This window comes from Desmodus rotundus, chromosome 1, assembly GCF_022682495.2.
Source record: "Desmodus rotundus isolate HL8 chromosome 1, HLdesRot8A.1, whole genome shotgun sequence".
Lineage (NCBI taxonomy): Eukaryota > Metazoa > Chordata > Mammalia > Chiroptera > Phyllostomidae > Desmodus > Desmodus rotundus.
Genome location: NC_071387.1, coordinates 36,195,715 through 36,217,784, shown reverse-complemented (window position 1 = coordinate 36,217,784; position 22,070 = coordinate 36,195,715). Strand labels below are relative to the sequence as shown.

The window sequence follows — 22,070 nt, the reverse complement described above, 5'->3', positions numbered from 1 at the left end:
AGTCAAAACTGAACACATTAATGGTTCTCATTCACTCTGTCCTACTGGTAAAGATGTTACAAAGATACATATTTAGAATACTACCTGGCTCTTCTCTCTTGATGCTATATTCAAGTTGACAAGAAGTGCCTTAACATTCATAGACAGCTGTTATCAAAAGGATCTGTGATTTTAGCAGAGATACAGTCCACATTTTATTCTTTATGACTACTGATATTGATTTAACCACATCATTCTGGCACATGACATTATTTCTCCTACAGCAAGTTCTAGTTTTTGCAAGGCTTTGTCTTAATTTTTTTCTGGAAATAAAGTTTACCACATATTTCAAACATTCAAATGAAAATCTTACCTTCGTATATACATGTATATACCCTTTCCAGTTTCAAGCTAAGCAACAATACATTTAGACCTGTATTAATGTATCAAAGCAAAAGTTAACTCAACTTAATACTATGAGAAATTGTTACTTAGTGTTCCAAAATGTTGACTTCGATACATGTTATTCAGATAGCAGTCTGGTCACACATGGTCCAAGAACACTCAAATAATAAACCAAATATAATCAGATGTTAAAGATAGTTTTTAAACATTATAGCTAATGATGCCATACTTGCCTATGATCTCACCAGCATGAAACCACATCCATACCTCAGACGCCACCAAACCATTCAGCACAGCGTTAATAGCTGTTTGAAGCTACTAGTTTGAGCACTATTTACAGCTCTAATAGCTGTAGGGATCTCAGCAGGGGTTGAGGAAGCAGCTCAACTCTGACAATAGTGCCAATTGTGGCCAGTTGAGGCTTCAAATAAGTTACAGCAGTGTTTACCAAGACTGGAGTCTTCTCTGCCAGGTTATGGACAAATTGGGCTGAGATTCTAGGTTGGAAAAACTTGTCACCTGGAACTTGAGGGTCACACGTTTCTCAGTGACAGTGAAGGAAAGGAGGATGGGGAAGAGACAAAGAAGTTGTGTTGATGATTAAACCTTTAATCACATTTTGATTAAAGGAATAAACATTCATCTGCAGAGAATGGGAGATGAGACTAGAAGGGAGCTTTTTACAAATATAGAATAGTCTTGTAAATTTTGTAATTAGAAAAAATGCAGAAGGGTGTTCTTCATTTAGCAAAGCAGGGGGTTTGCAGCAGTATGACTTAATGCAAAGAACCTTAACTTTGCCGCCAGAAAGACCTGAACTTGAATTCTGGCTTTATTCCTTTTTAACAAGTTACCAGACTCATCTTTTCAATTTCTTCCTAATAAAATGAGAACAACAATATCTACTTTGTCAGGTACTGCATTTTGCTGTGTATAATGTGCACTTTTTTGCCCAAATTTTTGAGGGGAAAATAAGGATGCACATTATACATAGGTTGTACAAATTCCCTATCTATATAAATGTTTTAATTCTTTTATTTATGCTTATGCATTAGAAGCATACCTCTAAAAAGCAATAATGATATCCATATGCAAAATAATACCCTGGAATATGATAATCAGTTTTGTTTCCAAATATAAATAAATAAAAAATTGAATTAATAAATTAAAATGAAAGATATTTTTTCTGGAAAGTTTAGGCCAAAAACGTGGGTGTGCATTACACATGGCAAAATACAGTAGTTACGTACATTCAGTGATAGGACATGTTAGTTCATTTCATTTTCAACAAACATTAATGTATCGCGTGCCAGGTACTCACTCCACTACATTCGTATTCTCAAGGAGTTGGAAGTTTAGGAGGGAATTTACTTCTCTTTCATTCTCTTTTGGGACCAAAAAAAATCAACTTTTGCAGGATTGTGAGAGGACTTGCTAGCTACTTCCCTGTTTGTGTGCTTTTAAATTCTAGATCAGCTCCTGCGTACAGATGTTAGAGTTAGTCTAGTTGACATGGACTTAGCCACTAATGTCAGGTGAGTAACTTCTCCAAGGTAGTGTGCAGCTATTCTGACCCATTGCCCTCTTGCTTGAGGGGTTGGAGGAGGGAACCCTTTGCAACTGCCATTCATGAGGCATGAGTGGTCTTGGACTACCGATCCCTTCATTGGTGATTCAGTTGGTCTCATTCCTGTCCCTGTAATAAGATGGATGTGTATTTTTTGTCTTCTTTTTGTTATTGTTGTTAGCAGCTAATTGTAGTGTTGTTTAGCTTTCAAATGGTCCCAGACTGAGGACCAGAGAGCAACTGACCACAATCATGAACAGTAATGAAATACATCCATTTATAATCTCCATTACTTTTCAGGATCCCAAGTAAAGACATGCATCCTTGATTAAGGAGGTTAGAATTAACTAGAATGATTGGACCTGGGGTGTGAGATTAGGGAAATATTAAACTAAATCTAACAGAAGTGCTTTGGCAAAAGGGTTATAAATTAAAATATTAATATGTGTACTCTAGTTGCTTAAATGATTGTAACATCATTTAAGCATTTAATGACATTGAAATTGTTCCAGTGTCATCTGTACTTTGTGATGGAGATTAGCACATCCAGCTCAGAACTGGGTTAATTGAAGTTCATCACCCGGGAAAGGATGAAACATTCTGACCAATACCTGGATTGTATAATAGACATTTACCCCTTCCAATGCAGCAGAACATTTATAATCTTATGTTGGATTAGTAAGAATTAAATTGTCTCCAATTTCTAGGATCATGTAAGTACCAACCTTTCAAACTTGGTGATGGGAAGTTTGTAGACGCATCTTTTTCATATATGTGACCTCTCAGTTCTCCCAGGCGGGCTGATGTGTTTTCCACAGCTCTGTTGCCCTGGCTGTCAGCCTGGCGTGAGAACTGTTGCAGTGTCACAGGTATCAGTAGACTGTTCCAGCTGACCTTTGTTAGGGCTTTGAGAAAAGATGGAAAACAAAAAAATTGGCACGATTAACATCAATTTTCTTTGGACACTTAGTGATTTTGTTAAAATAGAAGCAGATCAGAAATTGACTTGCTTCCCATGAGATAATGTGTGAATGCATTAAAAGGTAAAGGCCAGTGCTCAATAAATGCACAGTCTCATTACCATTATTATTATTTTTAAAAAATATGGATCAGACTTAAAATATATATGTGTGTGTGTGTGTATTTGCTTTTTAGAGAGAGGGGAAAGGAGGGAGACAGAGAGGGAGAGAAACAATGATGAGAGAGAGAAACATGGATCAGTTGCCTCTTGTATGTGCTCCAACTGGGGATTGAACCCACAGCCTAGGCATGTGCCCTGACCAGGAATTGAACCAGCGACATTTGGCTTTGCAGGACAATGCCAAACCAACTGAGCCATACCGGTCAGAGCTATTACCATTACTTTTATTATTTGGAATGAATGTTACCTATTTCCCCCTCCTCTCATTGTAGTCCTCCATGAGCATCTTTTACTCTGAACCTCATTGGTATGAAGGTAAACATTCATTTTCTTTTCTGACAATGGGCTGCCCTGATGTTGAAGGTGATAGAACAGGGTTGGCAGCCCTGGAAACCTTATTCCAGATTCCAGGTAATTTTGCTGGGTCAGTACAGCCCTGCAAACTGGCAGCTGCCTGGAAGATTGAGGTCATGTCCTGCATTGGCTTACACTGGGGAATTGCTATGCAGAGCCAACAATCTTCCCTGGCAGTAAGGAGTGAAGAGCAGCCCTGGACCCCACTTCACAACATTTCTTTAAATGATGCACTCATAGCCAGAACTTAAATGGTGCACTAGCAAGGGAGCCAGCTTTGCAATAGTCCAAAGCATTCTGTCAGCAAAGCATTATTATTCAGGCCAAGCTGGGATTGCTACATACATAGTTATGTTCAACTCGCCCTGTGGGTAGAAGAGTAGAATTTGGAACTTCTATAGTTTCTAAATCAACTTTTATTTCAATGCAGATGGCTCCTTGTTCTAAATAATATCCTTCATATTCTTGTGCTTCAGACTTGGCATTTCTAACTTCCTGATGGACATTTCCACTTGGACTGCTAGCTGTTAATACCTGTTCCAGGCCACTTTATTTCTATGTTATCACCATTACCATTATTGAGAGACTGGATGTGTGTGTAATGGTTAAGAGTAAGGGCTTGGGAGGCTGACTGCCTGGTTTCAAATCCCTGTGGTGTTAATTACTAGGTGTGTGGACTTAGGCAAGTTATTTGACTGGTGCCTTAATTACCTCATCTGTACAATGGGGATAATAACACATCCCTCCATCAAGTTGTTGTAAGCATTGAGTTAAATTGCCTGGACTAGTGCCTGGCATGTGATCAGTGTTCATATTACTTTGGTTGTATTAATCTACAAGTAACAGAACACCAATTAATAGTAGGATTAGCAATAAACACCTGTCATTATCTTACAGGACTAAAATTCTGGAATTGGTAGTTACGGATATGGTGCAGCAGTTCAGTGGTGCTACCAAAGACACCGTTTCTTTCCATCTTTCCCCTCTACCCTCTTTAGCATGTTGGCTTCTCATCTTCATAGAAGAGGGGAGATGGGCAGGGCCAGCATGCACTGTCCTTTCATCCAGAGCCTCTCAAAGGACTTCTCGTTACCTGTGATTGTCAAGACTAAGTCACATGTCTAATCTTGTGTGTGAAAGAGGCCGAGAAAGTAACTGTCGAGTTCTCTAACTTCTGTTATGGTAAATGAGTGAAAAAGAAGAGGCTTGGGCATGGTTGTTGAGGTAGCCAGACAACAATTATTATACATGCTAGCTATTATTCCAGTTCCTAAGTTAGAAATATTGAAGTTATTTTCATTCCCCATCTTCCCTAGCAAACAGTCACCAGGTTTGATAATTCCTTGGGCTCACTGTTTTCCATGTCCTTTTCCTTCATACTATTCTTAATGTTTTATGCATGGAAAAATGCAGCAGCCTTTGTTCTGTGTCCCGTGATCTATAGTTTCTCTGTGCTCTGCTCCATCTTGTACTCCACTAGATGAATCTTCATGCATCTCTATCATGACACTTTCTCACTCCCAGTCCCTCTGTTGTATCCAGTAGTGATTCTTAAACTTCTTTATACATCAGAATTACCTGAGAAAGTTGTTAAAATCAGATTTCTCTTGAAAAGTAGGTACCAAGGTTACAAAATAATATATCTTCAAGGCCCTCATTGGATAATGGGAAAGGCAGGTAAAACAATAATGATCAAGGGTATTGTCATTTATTTTCTGTGCTGCTCATTTGGCACATTCAATTTATTGCTTTAGATGAGATCCATTATAAGTTATCCTTTTTACGTAAGTCTTATCTCTTCGGGTCGACCAGAAATTCCTGTAAGGTAGAGATTATATGGTACCATTCTGCTGCTCTTACCGGTTATAAAATATTCAATAATTTGTTGAATGTGGTATTCATACAAAATATTCAGTGGCTGCTTAATAAATGTTGGACAGATCCAACAAAAATATTGGAAAACCTTAGAGATACAGGACTCTACCTTTCAGATAAGATATATAGTTTAAAGCAACAGAACGGCTTCTGTCTGATAAATGGCTACCACATGTAATAATAATGCAGGTAGGTCTTGCATGATTCAAATTGAAAGGTATATTGTAAATTTGCCATAAATGCAAAACCTGAAGTGGTGAAATGGCATCAGCAGTCAGTAATTCTATCAGTAATAGCATTTCTTTGATTATTCGGGAAGATACCACTCATTGCATAAAATTCTTTTCAAGGTACTCATGATCATACAAGAGGTAATGCTAGTTTTAGTAGCAAAAATGTATTGTGAGGAAATATAGGAGGGGAAAAAGCGATCATTCATTTGTTCATTTAATCAGCCAACAGTACCTACCTGTTCTGTGCCAGGGTCTTCGATGCTGAATAAGACTCAGTCTTTCAAGGAACTTTGGTGTTCTGTATGGAAAAGAAGCATGCAGATAAGTTCAATAAGTGATTTCAGGTGTGATCATTGAGTACAGGGTGGGAAAGAGGGCAGGGTCTATTCTGTCTGGAAGTGTGAGGACAGCCTTCTTGAGTTCCCTTCTCTCTCATATTCTCAGGTATTGTACCTTAGTATTAGGTACAGTATTAGTAGAGTTATTATTTTTCCTCATGTTGGTGATATTTTCTTATCAGCTACTAAACTATAAAATTAACATCCAAGGAATTGATAACGTTTTTACTTCCTTGCACTAATTAGACTGGAAACAACCTCAGAAATCATTGACTTGGACCCTGCCTTTATTTAAAAAGTGCCATCTGTTCATTCTCTCTTATTCTTCCCATTCCTGATATTCCACCTCCATCCCCTGAATGTGAGAGACTAAGGGTGATCAGTCAGCCCGGTGTGCCCAGGAATGAGAAGGGGTTTCCTAGGACAGAGGACTGTCAGTGCTAACACCAGGACAGCCCCAGGCAAACTGGAATGAGAATATAGTAGAAGGATTTGGAATTAAGGGACCTGGGTTAAATCCTAGGTTAAATTCCTAATCGTGGGCAAATCTCTTAATGCTGATGGCTGCTTTGTGCCATCAGAATGTGTGTCTCCAGGTAGCAGGCAGCCCGTGCAGATTCAGAACCAGGATTTCAGCACAACCTACTGGGCTACTCTTGTCTGCTGATTGGGCCAAATCAACATGAGCACATGTTTACAGTAAACATCTCACATAACTCTTGGAATTTCCCATTACCACCAATTCTTATGGTCTAGTAATAAAATTACATTAGGGAAAAATAGAAAGAATATATTTAACAACTTTAAATCTACTTTCCGATTTTAATTGGCTCCATTAGTCTGGTTCCACTTGTCAGAGAGTTGAGTATGAACCCTAGCTTTGCCACTAACTAGCTGTGTGACCTTGGAAAAAGGCTTTATTTTTCTTGTCCAAAACACATAATAGGTTTATTGTAATGATTATATGGATAACTATGGGTATTAGTCATGAAACAGAGACTTTTTATTCAAAACTTTTCAAAGGAAGAAACTGAACCATAGAGAGGTAAAGCACCTTGCTCAAGGTCACAAAACTAGCAAAGCTTAGAGCCAGGAATGAGCCCCTGGTGGCCCAGCCTCCTCAGCCATGCTCTCAATTGCTACTCTTTCTCTATTGCCTCCTAGTGGTGAGGACCTGTGGCCTAGGGAGCTGGTAGGACCTTGGAGGGAAGTGGATATATCTGTAGGACTGGATCCTGGATACTAAAGCCCCCAGAATCTAGCACCTCGAGCCTAGCCAGCACGAAAGCTGCCTGTCTTTGAGCAGCTGGACCTGGAAACATAAGCAATGACTACAATGGACTGAAGGTGAGGACTGTTCATGTTTTTCTTGGGATCACATAAGTCTTCATGATGCTTGGGTGATCAAAGAAAGGGAAAGGCGTCTAGGCTCACTTGTGATTGAATTTTCTAGTACAAGGGTTCTCATTTAAATTGAATCCAAGAAAATAAGGAAATTGATGTTTTCATTGACATTTGTCATTGCAACATCATTCCTACTACATGTAGAAAAGGAGCTTGAAGGACATAATAGTTTTTTTTTTTCTTTTCTCTATCTTCTTTTTCCTTTGGAGGAAGTTGGAAATTGGATTGGAGGAGCTTACATGTTTTTTAACTTTATATACTTACTCATTTTTCTTTTGGTTATAATGGGCTGTTATGGGCTTAATTGTGTACCCCCTCCACTCCAACAAATTCTGTGTTGAAGTCCTAACCTCCAGCACCTCAGAATATGACTGAATTTGGAGATGGGGCCTTTAAAAGAGGTAATTAAATTAAATGAGGTCATATCGATGGGCCCTAATCCAGTATGACTGATGTCCTTTAAGGAGAGGAGATTGAGACACAGACACACACACAGGAAAAACCATGTGAAGATGGTGGAGATGGTAATAAACTGCAAGCCAAGGAGAGAGGCCGCAGAAGAGATCAACACTGCCTCTACTTTGATCTCTGACATCTAGTCTCCAGAATTGTGAGAAAATAAATTTCTATTGCTTAAGGCTGAACCAGTCTGTGGTACTTTGCTTTGGCAGCATGAGCTGACAAACTGGCCATTGTCTTAGGTTGGTTTCCCCACATACATATGGGGATTTACACACCAATAGTTTTTTTTTCTTTGTGTGTGTGTGTGTGTGTGTGTGAGGGGTGACCCCAGCAAACTGAATGGGAAAAGGATGTGAGAGGGAAAGGAAGGAAACCAATCTAGAGCTGCTAGGGACAACTGGGGCCAAGTGCCACTCTGGACTTCAGAAGGCTGTGTAGAACACACCTCAGATTGTCCCACCTGAGGATGGCTCCCACTTGCCTGGGGGCAGTGGTTGGCTGACTCCCTGGCAGCTGTGTGCAGTGGTGAGCTCACTTCTGCAGCTAGAGAAAGCCTGCAGGCTGAGGGCTAGAGGAGCTAGCAGTAAGAAGCTATAGGTATGTACAGCAACAGGTGAGTGCGTGGTTTATTTGCTATTGCAATAAAAAAAGATTTAAAAAACAAGGAAGTGATTGTGTTACTGGGAGCAGTTTTATTTAACTTTAACATTATAATGGAATGAATTCCAGGTTCAGACTCTGGACCTTGACCTTGAAAGAAAAGTTGCCTTCTCCAGAATTTGAAGGAGAGCTGCCTCAAACCTATGTTCTTTCCCCTTGAATGCCCCACCTCACCACCCAAGGAGTTCCATCTTTAGCTTCTGCTCTGTGCTTTTCATCCCATCCTCCAATGCCACTGTACAATACATCTTTCTCTTCACATGACCTATTTCCTGAGGACTTGTATTGCTCATGCTTTTTTCTCTAGACCAAATTGTCTTTAAAAAAAAGATTCATCATTCAAGTTTCACCTCAAGGGGCAAGGTCTCTGTGAAACTTTGCTACATACCTTATTTATTCTTATTTTTAAATTGAATTTATTGAGATGATATTAATAAAATTATATAGGTTTCAGGTGTCTAATATATCATCTGTATGTTGTATTGTGTGTTCAGTGACCCATGTCAAGTCTTCTTCCATCACCATTTATCTCCCCTTACCCTCTTCTACTTTCTCCTATATCTTATTTTTTGTTGTTGAATCATATATGTGTGAAACCTCCCTGTGTGTTCTATTCTGTTTCGTTTGACCTTGCAGTCTAGTTAACTGTCCACGTGTCTGTATTTCCCCATCCCACCACCAGACTGTAGGTATTTTGAGTATTTTGAGGTATCACACACGTCCATATTCTCCACTATGCCCAATACACAGTAAGAGCTGTAATAAACATTTACTGAGTGAAGGTACAGGTAAGAGGTAATGAAAGTGTGAACTAGAGGAGTGACAATGGAAGTGCAAAGGGTGGGATGGATTAATTAAGACTTGGTGATTCTTTGGATGTGGGTGGGGACTGAGGGAAGGGTAAGAGGCAAGGATGGCTTGAACATTTTTCTCAGGAAGAATGGTATTGTTATTATAGAAGCCAGGAGGTATTACCACGTGTGGGGAAAGATAGCATGGATAGGACAGTAGTAGTAATGTTAGTGCTACCACTAACCGAACACTTGAATCAGTCACCATGCCAAGTGCTTATCATATTGATCTTTTATTTCTTACAATAATCTTGTGAGGTGAGTATTATTAGTCCCAATTTATAGATGATGAGACAGAATCTCAGAAAGATTAAGCCAATTGCTCAAGGTAACAACTAGCAAGCAGCAGAGCTGAGATACAAACACAAGTCTGACCCCAAAGCTTGTGCCCTGAAGCATTGTCCTCTTGAAAACGGCCTAGTAAAGTTATTTCACATTCTTCTTGAAGGGACAGCAGGAAGGGCAGTCTCACCACCTCTCAACCACCATTTGTGGTGCCTGGTGACTGCGCAGAGGTCAATACCATGTTGGTTCTGATCGCCACAGACAATTTCCTGCACACAGATGGAAAGCCCCTGTAGCACTGCAAAGTTATGGGAATGGAACTCGAGGTGTCTGAGCAAGGCCTCAGCTGTCTCCTCCTGTTCCCCCTCTCCTCTCAGCCTGTGCAGGCTGCTTAGCAGAAGTCCCCAGAACTTCTAGCTTGTTTCCATTCGTAACATTGGCCAAAGGGAATCCCAGAAAAGCTAAGGGCTGTCACCTCTTCTACAATACTCATTTGGTGTAGAGAGGGAAGAAAAAGTCCCAACATATCTTGTGACAGTCACCTATAAACAAATCTCTTCATTGTTAGCAGCAACAATAACTTCTACTACAAGTGAGCGTGTGGTATAGAACCTGGTAGAGGGAGATATCCAAGACTCAGGCTCTGTGAAGTGGGCACATATTCCTAGTAGCACTAGAGCTTGGATAATGGAAATAACGGCTGCAAATTTGTCTATGGCAATATTTATGTTAGCTCTGCATCGTGGAGAAAAAGAGTAAGCATATTTTGCGGAATCCTACGGGCAATACCCTCGCTGGTCTCCACATGATTGTATTTAAAATTTTTATACCCCCAAAGGCATTAATTAGGCCTCAAGAGTAGAAGTAGCAACATAAAAGTTTTGACAGAGTGTGAGGAGGAGCTATGGAGCTTTAGCAGATGCCAGCAGGTAATTGCAGAAGAATTAGAATATAGGTCTTTTCCCCGAATGAAATGGAATGAACCTGATAATTCTGGCAATGTAAGGGAGAAGGGAGGGCTGCGGATGTTAGTATCGTATTCCTGTGGTTTGGCGAGAGAGAAGTGGGTGATAGATTTTCACCATGTCACCATGTTCACTGGGTCAGCATCAAAGGATTTACATAAACGCTCAGAAGGCAGAACAACAGAATATGGGAGAGATTCCCCTCTTGGCATATTTTTATAGAATAAAGTAAATGGAAGGCCTTGATTTTTAAATTACATAGCAAGTTTTCTTTTAGCTCTGTGATTTTATTCGTAGTTTAATATGCATTAGTCCCATGTTCAGAAAAAGATACCTTTAATTCCTGTATTGGAGTATAATATACCATTTTTCCTTCTTCAAAATGAAATATGAACTTTCAAATAAAAATCCTGCCCTGTAGTTGTTACAGAATTTTGATGTGCTTTTGCATTTAATAATTTTAATGCAGTATATTAATTTTTATTATAAATGTTCCCAAACACATGCCCACTGGGGTAATATTTTATGTTTACCTTCTCATTTGTATGTTTTTTGGAGGTAATGCATTCTGATAACTCATTAGGATACATGGCTGGAAAATTCTCATTTTAAAGTAGAATAGTTGTTAAGCAACGTTAAATTTTAATTAGAATTCGTCACTGCATTTCATTATGAGGTTATTCTGAGGTAATTACTCAGCAAGTCCTGGTGTTTACTAATGCAGAAGTGACAGCACATAATACTGCTAAATTATTGCCACATCGCTGGAGAAGACAATTGGAAAATAGGGAACAGATGAAGGCATTGTTTAAAGAGCCTCAGGAGAAAACACAACCTCAGAACATAATCCCTTTTTTCCTTTTAACTACCTTTTTTCCCGTCCATCTTTGGCAACATATAGCATGTAGACCTCCCCTACCCTCGGTTAAGTAGCCTACATAGAATGTCTCCAGTTGTAATTTTCAGATTTGCATGAAGCATTTTTCTTGCAAGAGTAAGTGTGAAGTGAGACTTGGTAGATATAGTAATAGTTCTAAATTGCTCAGATACATTATATGTGAGAAGAAAATAAATCTCCAAATAACTTCCAAACAGGTTTTTAAGAAGCTTAATACTTTTTAAATGATCATATTGTATCCTTCTTTAACCAGGACACAGAAATTACATTATGAGAACGCGATGGTGTTGGGAAGCTCCATCAAAGGTAACCCGACCCTCCACAATGCGGCAGGGATGCATGGGTTGCAGTTTTCATATATAAACACATTGAAATTACTGTTTCCATTTAAAATTGTCTTTTATGCAGACTTCATAATCTTGCTGTTAATTTGATTCCCTGTCCCTCCCCCATTATGCCCAAGACTGCTTCTGTACACTCGAATTGAACTAAAGCAACCATTTTGATAATTTGGATGGAAAATAGCTTTAACAAAGACATTTAGATAATAGCTGTAATTTGTGTGTGTGTGTGTGTGTGTGTGTGTGTGTGTGTGGTTGGTGTTGGAGTTGGTATGGTGAGGGGTATTGAAGCAAGGGGATGAGACAATGTCTGTGGAATAGATTATCTTGATAAATCACTGAATTCTGTTCAAAGCACTGAATTCTCTTCAAATGTCTTTTCACACTAGAGTGAGAGAGCAGACATTCTTGCCTTGTTCCTGATCTTGGGGTGGGGGTGGGAGAGCACTCAGTATTTCAACCTTAAATATGATGTTAGTTATTGGTACCTGTATTATCTTGTATTATTCTGGAGATGTCTGTATGAGTTTCCTAGGGCTGCCATTCAGTACCACAGACCGAGCGGCTTAAACAGCAGCAATTTATTTCTCACAATTCTGAAACCTGGAAGTCCAAGATCAAGGTGTCATCATCCAAATGCAGTCACGTTTTGAGGTCCTGGAGGTTAGGGCTTCAACATATGGATTTGGGGGGGAATACAGTTCAGCCTATAACTGTACCTTTTTCAGGTTAAGGAAGTTCCATTCTATTTCAGTTTTCTGAGAATTTTTGTCATGAATGAATGTTGAATTGCTTCAAGTGGTTTTGGGGGAGCATAAATTGATAGAACTGTGTTGTTTTTCTTCTTTAGATTGTTATAACAGATTAGATTAATTTTTGCATACTGAATCGATTGTGGTATATCATGTTTTATATAGGTGGATTTCATTTGCTAATATTTTGTTTAGCACTTTTGCAAAAATATTCATAAGATATATTGTTTTCTTGTAACATCTTTGTCTGGTGTTAGTATCAGAGTAATGTTGGCCTTAAAAATGAGTTGAGAAGTATTCACTCCTCCTTTAACTTCTGGAAAAAGTAGAATTTGTGTTATTTCTTTTTCAATTGGTAGAATTCATCAGTGAAATATTCTGAGCCTGGAGATTTCTTTTTCAGAAGGTTTTTAATTACTGGTTCAATTTCTTTTGATAATTATGAGGCAGTTCAGGTTATATATTTTACCTTGAGTGAGTTTCGGTAGTTTATGGTTTTTGTAGAAATGCTCCATTTTATCTAAGTTTTTGAATTTATGTGTGTGGAGTTGTTTGTAGTATCCTCATATTAGTCTTCTAATTTCTGCAGAGTCTGTAGAATATCCCCTCTCTCATTGTTGATATTGGTAATTTGTGACTTCTCTATTTTTTGTCAATCTTGCTAGAGATTCATTAATTTTATTGATTTTTAAAAGAACTCCCTCTTTGTTTTATTGATTTTTTAAATTGTTTTTGTGTTTTAATTTCATTGATTGCTGCTCTTATCTTTATTATCTCATTCCCTATTCTTTCACTGGACTTATTTTTCTCCAGGTGGAAACTTAGATTACTACCTAGAGACTTCTTTTATAATATGAGCAATTAATGCTTTAAATAATTCTCTAAGTACTACTTTAGCTTCATACCATAAATTTTGATTTGTTATATTTTTATATTCATTCAGTTGAAAATATTTTATAATTTCCATTGAGATTTCTTCTTGGACCCATGGATTACTTAAAAGTATATGGTATAATTCCCAAATGTTTGTAGATTTTCCTGTTATCGTTGTTATTGGTTTCTAGCTTAATTCTATTATTACTGGAGAACATATTTTTAATGATTCCATTCTTTTAAATATATTAAGATTTGTTTTATGATCCAGGACAGCTTTTTGGTGCCTGTTCTGTAAGTATTTGAAAGGAATGTATAATCTGTTGTTGGATTGAGTGTTCTATAAATGTGAATTAATTAGTTGTCTGATAATATTGTTCAGTTCTTTTATATCCTTGCTAGTTTCTGCCTACTAATCTACTGACTACTGAGAGAATAGTATTGAAGTAAGCAAGCAACTATAATTTTGGACTTACCCATTTCTCTTTCCAATTCTTTCCATTTTTGTTTCATGAAGCTTTGTTGTTACTTTTATATACATTTAGCATTGTTATGTATCTTTATGAATTGACCTTTCTATCATTATGTAATGTCTGTATTTCTGATAATTTGCTTTGAAGTTTACTTTGTCTGTTATTAATATTTCTGTGCCAACTTTCTTTTGATTAGCGTTTGCATGGTATATCCTTTCTATCTGTTACTTTATTCTACCTATATCATTATATTTGAGGTGGGTTTCTTGTAGACAGCATATAATCTCATGTTCTTATTCTTCCTAAGTCCATTTATGTCCATCTGACAAACTCTAATTTTTGAATGGCTTATTTAGAAAGTTGATGTTTAATGTAATTCAATAATTTGGATTTAGGCTTATCATTTTATTATTTGTGTTCTGTTTTTTCCTCTCTAATTTTTATTCCTCTGTTTTCCTTCCCTTCCTTCCTTTGGCTTAGTTGAACATAATTTAGTATTCTATTTAATGTATCCATTGTATCTTTGACTATATTTGTAGTATTTATTTTTAGTAATTGGTCTAGGGCTTACAAAGCACATACATACTATTTAGAATCCATATTTTACCACTTCAAGCACAAGCAGTAAAGTATTAACTTAGCTGGCTTGAGATGTTCAAGCCCTGTACATTCCAAAGGACTGGCCCTTGACAACTTCATGGGAGATAGTCCCTAAGCCCTTGGAATGCCCTGCCTAATAAGAGTATTTTTGTATGCCTGGGGCCTAGGGTTTTGCCACATAATTTATGCTAACAGTGTTATTTATGTGGGGTCTTTGGACCACACTGCACCAGTTTGACCTCTTGAATGGTCTGGAGACTGATTACTTAAGATCAGTCACATGGGTGTTTCGTGACTATGTGACCAACCCCCAATAAAAATCCTGGACACAAAGTCTTGGCTAAGTTTCTCTGTTTGGTGACACACCATGTGTGTTGTCATACACCACTGTTGGGAAAATTAGGTGCTGTTTGTACAAGTCTATTGGGGGACGATAACTGGAAGCTTGTGCCTGGTCTCTTCTGGACTCTGCCCTATGGGCCTTTTGCCTTTACTGATTTTAATCTGCATTTTTTTGTTGTAATAAACTTTAACCAAGAGCATAATACTTTTCTGAGTTCTATTAGTCTTTTTAAAAAATCATTAAACCTGAGTGCGGTCTTGGAGACCCTGACACAAAGTGGAATGTAGAGTCTTAAACCCCAGCAGACATTGTTATACTTTCTGCTTTTGGGTGTTATGTATATTTTAAAGAACTCAGGAGGAGAAGAATTATCTACATTTATCCAGATATTTAACATTTCTCTGTTTTTTTAATTCATTTTTTAAAAAATTATTTTATTGTTGTTCAAGTACAGTTGTCTGCATTTACCCCCCACCATTCCCCACAACCCCAGCCATCCCCACCTCCCTCCCCTGCTTCCAGCCCCCCTTGGTTTTGTTCATGTGTCCTTTATAGTCGTTCCTGAAAACCCTGCCCCCCCACTTTATAATTCATTCTTGACATTCCAAGTTTCCTTCTGGTATCATTTCCCTTCTTTTAGCAATTCTTTTGAGTGGGTCTGCTGGCAATGAATTAAAGTTTTTCTTACCTGAGATGTACCCACTTTAAAAAAAAAAGAAAAAATAAAACAAAAAACCTATCATTCTTGAATATTTTCACTGGATATATTATTATGTGTTGACAGTTTTTTTCTTCCAGCACTACCCTGATTAGAAGAGCTGATGGACAGGCTCAAAGGGTTCGCTGAAAGCACAGGCTAGCCAAATGACATCGTGCTAGCTGGTGGCATAACTGCTTAGCAGGCTGCCATGTTTCTCCCTCCAAAAATTAGTCCATTGAAAAAGACCCAGGGGTTGCAAGTGCAGCCTAAGGTGTCCTGACTTCCACGCAGGCAAGCAAAAATCATCTGACTGGGAAGAGCCTAATTGACCTGGACATATTGGGTTGGCCAAAAAGTTCTTCTGTTTTTTTTCATAAGATGGCCGTAGTAGCACTTAGTTGTCTTTAACTTCATTTGAAACAACTTTGTTAGATTGTATTGTGACAGCTGTCACATCAGCATGTGTTTAAAAGAATTATCAGAATTGGTGAATTTTTCTGTAGCTATTTTAACACTGAAGATGGAAGAAAATACGCAACATTTTTGGCATATTATGCTTTATTATTTCAAGAAAGGTAAAAATGCAACAGAAATGCAAAAAAAGATCTGTTCAATGTATGCAGGTGCTGTGACTGATCGAACATGTCAAAAGCGGTTTGCAAAGTTTTGTGCCAGACGATGCTGCACGGTCACGTAAGCCAGTAGAAGCTGATAGAGATCAAATGGAGACATTAACTGAGAACAATCAACGTTATACCACACAGGAGAGAGCCGGCATGCTCAAAATATCCAAATCAATAAAGTTATTAGTGAAAATGAAAACTTTGTCTTTTATTTTACAGGAAAAAACAGATGGACTTTTTGACCAACCCAATACATGAGCCAGCTCAGAATAGTGATGATAACGATGGATTTTGGAATAACACACACTTGGCTTTGAATCCTGGATTTATGACTTATTGTGAAACTCAGGGTAAGTGCTACTTCTCTGAGCCTTAGTTTCCTAATCTGTTAAAAATAGATAATAATGTTTACCCACTTCCCTCTCTAGGGGATTGTGGAGACCAATTATGTAATCTGAAGAAAAAATGTCTGGCACAGGCAGTGGGCACTCAACGAACGTTAGCTTTTTTATTATTCTTTGATTGTGTTGTGGGTACCAACAGTCACTGCCACCCTGGTTCTCCTAACAGGACACGAGCCAGGGCACAATCAAGGTCATGGCCTTTCTTGGGTGGGCAGAGGAGTCCTCACCTTTTTCATGCCGAAACGACACTGGTCCCTCAAGTCAAACGTTACCAGAACTAACAATGATTTACTTTTCAAAAACCTGCTATAAAATTCAGAACAATTTTCAATGGTGAATCTCTTTCTTTAAAAGAAAAAATTCATATAAGGAAATGCTAATATTTCAAGAAAATTCTTTGAGGGATCTTGATTGACATGTGTAAATGCTGTAGTTCAATTTGCATTTAAATAGGCATTCTTAATATTTCCTTTTAAGTGGGCCTTATTTCTCTCGTGTAAAACTAAAAATTGATTTCTCCTTTTTAGCAAAATGGGTGCCTACTAGGGTTCATGGTTAAGAGATGTGGTGCAGCTGTTCTTTTATGTCTTCTACTCATTGTGGAAGTAGCCTTACCAGAGCAAGGCAGAAGTGAACAATAGAAATATTTTTTTTTAAATGTGCTTCTGTAAAGGATTGAGCAGCGGTTTAACAAAGCTTGACATCAGCATGACATTCTCTCCATAAATGCACAAGGCTGCACAGAAAAATCTCCCCTATTTACAAGTACAGTCAGTCTTCCATCTCTTATTTCTCCCTGATAACCCAGTGACTCTTAACATGCACGGTGGGAATGGGCTTTCTTTGCCTTTCCTCCCTCTATACTGGGATGGGAGAGTTCCCTGAAAAAGCCTCCAGTAAAAGAATCTTCCAGATGAGCTAGAATTCTCATCTGGAATTTATTAGTAAAGAACTCTTGAACAGGTGTTGGGCACATGTTCCCAGTCTCCCGAGAAGGGGACTCATAGTGTGGAGCTTGGAATTTATTGAAGTCTCTTATTCAAGTCTTACTCTAGGTCTGCTGATGGTCTGTGGCAGGAAGTACTAGGGACTCACCCAAATCCACACTCCATTCCGGGCACACAGCTGGACCACATTTCCCTGCCTCCCTTGTAGTTAGGTATGGTCACATGCCTGAGTTTTATCTGAAAGTAATATGTCTGCCTTTCAGGTTTCGTTGATATAAACGTCCCATAAGTTGCTTGTTCTATTCTCCTGACTGGTTAGAAGGAGGTGACTCCCAGGGCAACCCTGGAAACATCGTGTTGAAGATGGCAGTGCCTCCATCAGCTTAGGCTGCCTGAATGACTGTTCTGCCCACCTGTTCACTTGCTCAGTATGTTTTGTGAGCAAGAAATAAACTTGTATTAAGGGTGAACCATTATACATTTGGGGGTTTGTTTGCTACAGCAGTTGATCTATTCTAACTATAACTTACTTTTTTTCTAAGCTTTCAGTCACAGTATACCTTTTTTTCAGGGTATGAGTTCTGCTGACACAGGACCAGTACTCCTTGAAGCATCTAATATAACTTTTAACCCTCATACATCCCCTTCTCTGGGAATCTGTGTTCTAGGTATTGTCCAATGATGCTAAAGTAGTTCTTTCTCAGAATGGATGGCATTTCCACCCCACTGAATCACTTTGAGGACATTTTTCTTTTTGAAAACAGTCACAATTTTTATTTAACCACTCATTCATTTCACTATCTGTTGAATAAATCATTCATTTATTTGATTATCTGTTCTCAAAAATGTTCCAGACATGGAAGGCAGTTTATAAGATGAATAAAATACAACAAAATGGCCCATGAAAACCAGGCATGAGGAAAGAATGGAAAACAAGGGTAGAATCAACAAATGGAGTCAGGAATATTAGCTAATATACCCTAAGGGCTCACTTTATTAGCCCCTGTCTTCTCTGACGTCTTTTTCCTGAAGCTGCTCCTGGTTGCTTCCTCCTACCTCCTTTTTCATAAATCCCAATTTCTTGGGAGACCATTTCTTCAATCATTTCCTGATGGTCCCAAGTTTCCATACCCTTCTATGGGATCCTTGGTGGCTTCTCATTTCCTTAAACTTCATTTAGGCAGTTGGACAGTTTGATGTGAGAAGCGTTAACTCAGGAAGTCATTTTTTAAAATCATTTGTGAGTCTGAGTATTTTTTTATGTACTGTACTTATTTTCATTTTATATTTTTTCTTTTGTTTTTATTCTAATCTATTACTGATCTTTCTATTGTGTTTCTTCTTTTATTGACATATAGGTGTTCTTCACATCTGAACATATTAATAATATTTTAAATATTTATGTTGCAAATATTTTTCCCAGTCTGCCTTTTGTCTTTTGAAAAATATATATGCAAGTTATGTAATTTTTTGGATTTATTCCTTTTTTTCTTTAAAAATTTTTTTTGAGCAGTTTTAGGTCAACAGCAAAACTGAGGAGAAGGTACAGAGAATTCTCATAAACTCCCTGCCCCCACACATGCACAGCCTTGCTCGTTATCAAAGTGGCACATTTGTTATGTGGAACCTAATGAACAAACTGAACTAACAAGCAAAATGGAGACAGACTCATAGACAGAGAGCAGGCTGACTTCTCTGGGGGGAGTGTTGAGATGGGTGGAGGGATTGAGTAAAAAAAAGAAAAGAGAGAAAGAACTCATGGGCACAGACAACAGTGTGGTGACTGTGGGCTGGGCAGAAGGGTGGATGGAGATTAACACCATTCATAGGTTACATTAGGGTTCATTCTTGGAGTAGTACGTTCCATGGCTTGGGACAAATGTATGATGACATGTATCCACTATCGAAGTGTTATATAGAGTAGTTTCACTGCCCTAAAAATCCTCTGTGCTCGCAGACTCACCCCTCCCTCCACCCAACCCTCGGCAACCACTTGTCTTTTCGCTAGTTTTGCCTTTCCAGAATGTCATATAGTTGGAACTGTATATTTTGTAGCCTTTTCAGATTGGCTTCTTTAACTTGGTAATATGTGTTGAATTTTCCTCCATTTCCTTTCATAGCTCGATAGTTTCTTTTTGATCCTCACCGGAGGACTTTTTTCTTTTTCATTGCTTTTAGAGAGAGAGAGAGAAAGAGAGAGAGGTAGAGAGAGATAGAAACCTCAATAGGTTGCCTCCTGTACCTGTATGTGCCTAGATTGGGATCATACACATCCCGACAGAAAATAGAACCTGCAACCTAGATATATGCCCTGACGGGGAATCAAACCTGCAACCTTTCAATTACCAAATGATGCTCCAACCAAATGAGCCACACTGGCCAGGGCAATAACTTATTTCTTGTAGTGCTGAATAATGTTACATTGTCTGAAGGTATCGCAGTTTATCCATTTACCTACTAAAGGACATCTTGGTTGCTTCCAAGTTTTGGCAATTATAAATAAAACTTCCATGAACATCTTGTGCAGGTTTTCGTGTGGAGAGGTTTTCACATCCTTTGTGTAAATACCAAGGAGTGTGATTACTGGATCATATGATAAAAAGTATGGTTAGTTTGTAAGAAACCACCAAACTGTCTCCCAAAGTGGCTGGACCCATTTTGCATTCCCACTGGTAATAGGAAGAAAGTTCCAATTGTTCCACAAACTCACCAGGATGTGGTATTGTCAGTGTTCTGGATTTTGACCACTTTAATAGGTGTGTAGTATTAGTATGTCATTGTTGTTTTAATTTGCATTTACCTAGTAACATATGAAGTAGAATACCTTTTTATGTGTTTATTTTTCATCTGTATATCTTCTTTGTGAGGAATCTGTTAAGATCTTTGGCCCATTTTTTATTTTTATTTTTTAAAGATTTCATTTAGAGAGAGAGGAAGGGAGGGAGAAGAAGAGGGAGAGAAACACTTATGTGTGAGAAAAACATCCATTGGTTGCCTCTTGCACACCCCCAGTCAGGGACCTGGCCTGCCACCCAGGCATGTGCCCTGACTGGGAATCAAACCAGTGACCTTTTGCTTTGCTGAACCATGTTCAGCTCACTGAGCCATGCTGGTAAGGGCCTTTGCCCATTTTTAAATTGGGTTGTTTGTTTTCTTATTGTTAAGTTTTAAGAGTTCTTGTATATTTTGGATAATAGTTCTTTATGAGATACGTCTTTTGCAAATATATTCTTTCAGTCTGTGACTTGTCATCTCATTCTCTTGACATGGTATTTTGCAAAAGTTTTAAATTTAATCAAATTGAGCTATCTATGATTTCTTTCATGGGTTGTGCTTATGGTATTGTATCTAAAAAGGAATTACCATGCCTGAGGTCATCTAGGTTTTTCCCTATATTATCTTCTAAGAGTTTTACAATTTTGCATTTTATATGTAGGCATATGATCCATTTTGAGTTAATTTTTGTAAAGGGTAAAAGTCTATATCTAAATTTATTTTTTTTTGCAAGTGAATGTCCAACTGTTATAGCACCATTTATTGAAAAGACTATTTTTGCTTCATTGGATTGCATTTGCTCCTTTCTCAAAGATTAGTTGAAAGAGTCCTGTAGTACATTTCAATACGGATCCTTTTCCCTTCCTACTGCTGCAGCAGAAGGGATTTCCCCCCCTGATAATACTGTGAGAATCTGTTTGAGCTCCTGAGGTAGATCTCACAAAATTTTGGGGGGGTCCCCCATTACTGGGTTGCTCTGTGGTATTACTCTCAGACTTGTCCACATGTAGCCTCTAGCAATTCAAATTTTCTTACCCTGGCGCTGTTTCCTGTGGTAGTTTCCACTTCCGAGTTGGGTCCGATAAGCCATGGCTCCTGTGTTCACCTGTCTGTCTCTCTGTGGGGGACAGCAGTTTGCTCTGCATCCTCACCTCTCTTGGGGATCCTAGAATAGTTATTATTATTATTTTTTAATTCTGTTCTGCTTTTTACTGGTTGTTAGGATGGAGTGGTGACTTCCAAGCTCCTTACATGCAAGACAGGAAACCAGAAGTCAAATCATTATTTTATACTTCCTAAAAAATTATATCACAATCCTTATTTGCATAAGTAGTACATTATATATGCCTATAAAAATTCAGAGTACAGATTGTATAATGAAAATATCCTCTTTTAACCTTTCTTCATGTGTTTGTCATTTTACTTCCTTCCTTGGGGGGAAAAACACTTATCTGTCAGATTGGTATGTATCCTTTGAGATATTTAATTTTCTACATACACTTACATGTTCATATAGGGATCACACATGTATATGTGCAAAAATGGGATCATGCTGTATTTATTATTCTGTGATTTTCTTTTTTCACTTAGTGTATGTTTGGAGACCTTTCCATGTTACGTATCTGGATCTACCTAAAAATGTTCCACTGTGTTGAGAGTTCTTTTAACCATTCTTTTATCCATGCACACTTATCTCGTTTTCAATTTTTTATTATTGTAAATGATACTACAACAAAATTCTTCATTCTACTTTGAACATATTTGGGAGCATTTCTCTAAGATATCTTGAGGAGTTGCTGGATATCTTAAACACTTAAAGATT

General features: G+C 38.1%; 1 pseudogene; it reads right to left on the bottom strand.

Annotated features, from left to right (window-relative positions):
* Window positions 1-585: 585 nt before the first annotated feature.
* On the bottom strand, window positions 586-3,290 carry LOC128781462 (ATP synthase subunit g, mitochondrial pseudogene; annotated as a pseudogene).
* Window positions 3,291-22,070: the final 18,780 nt, after the last annotated feature.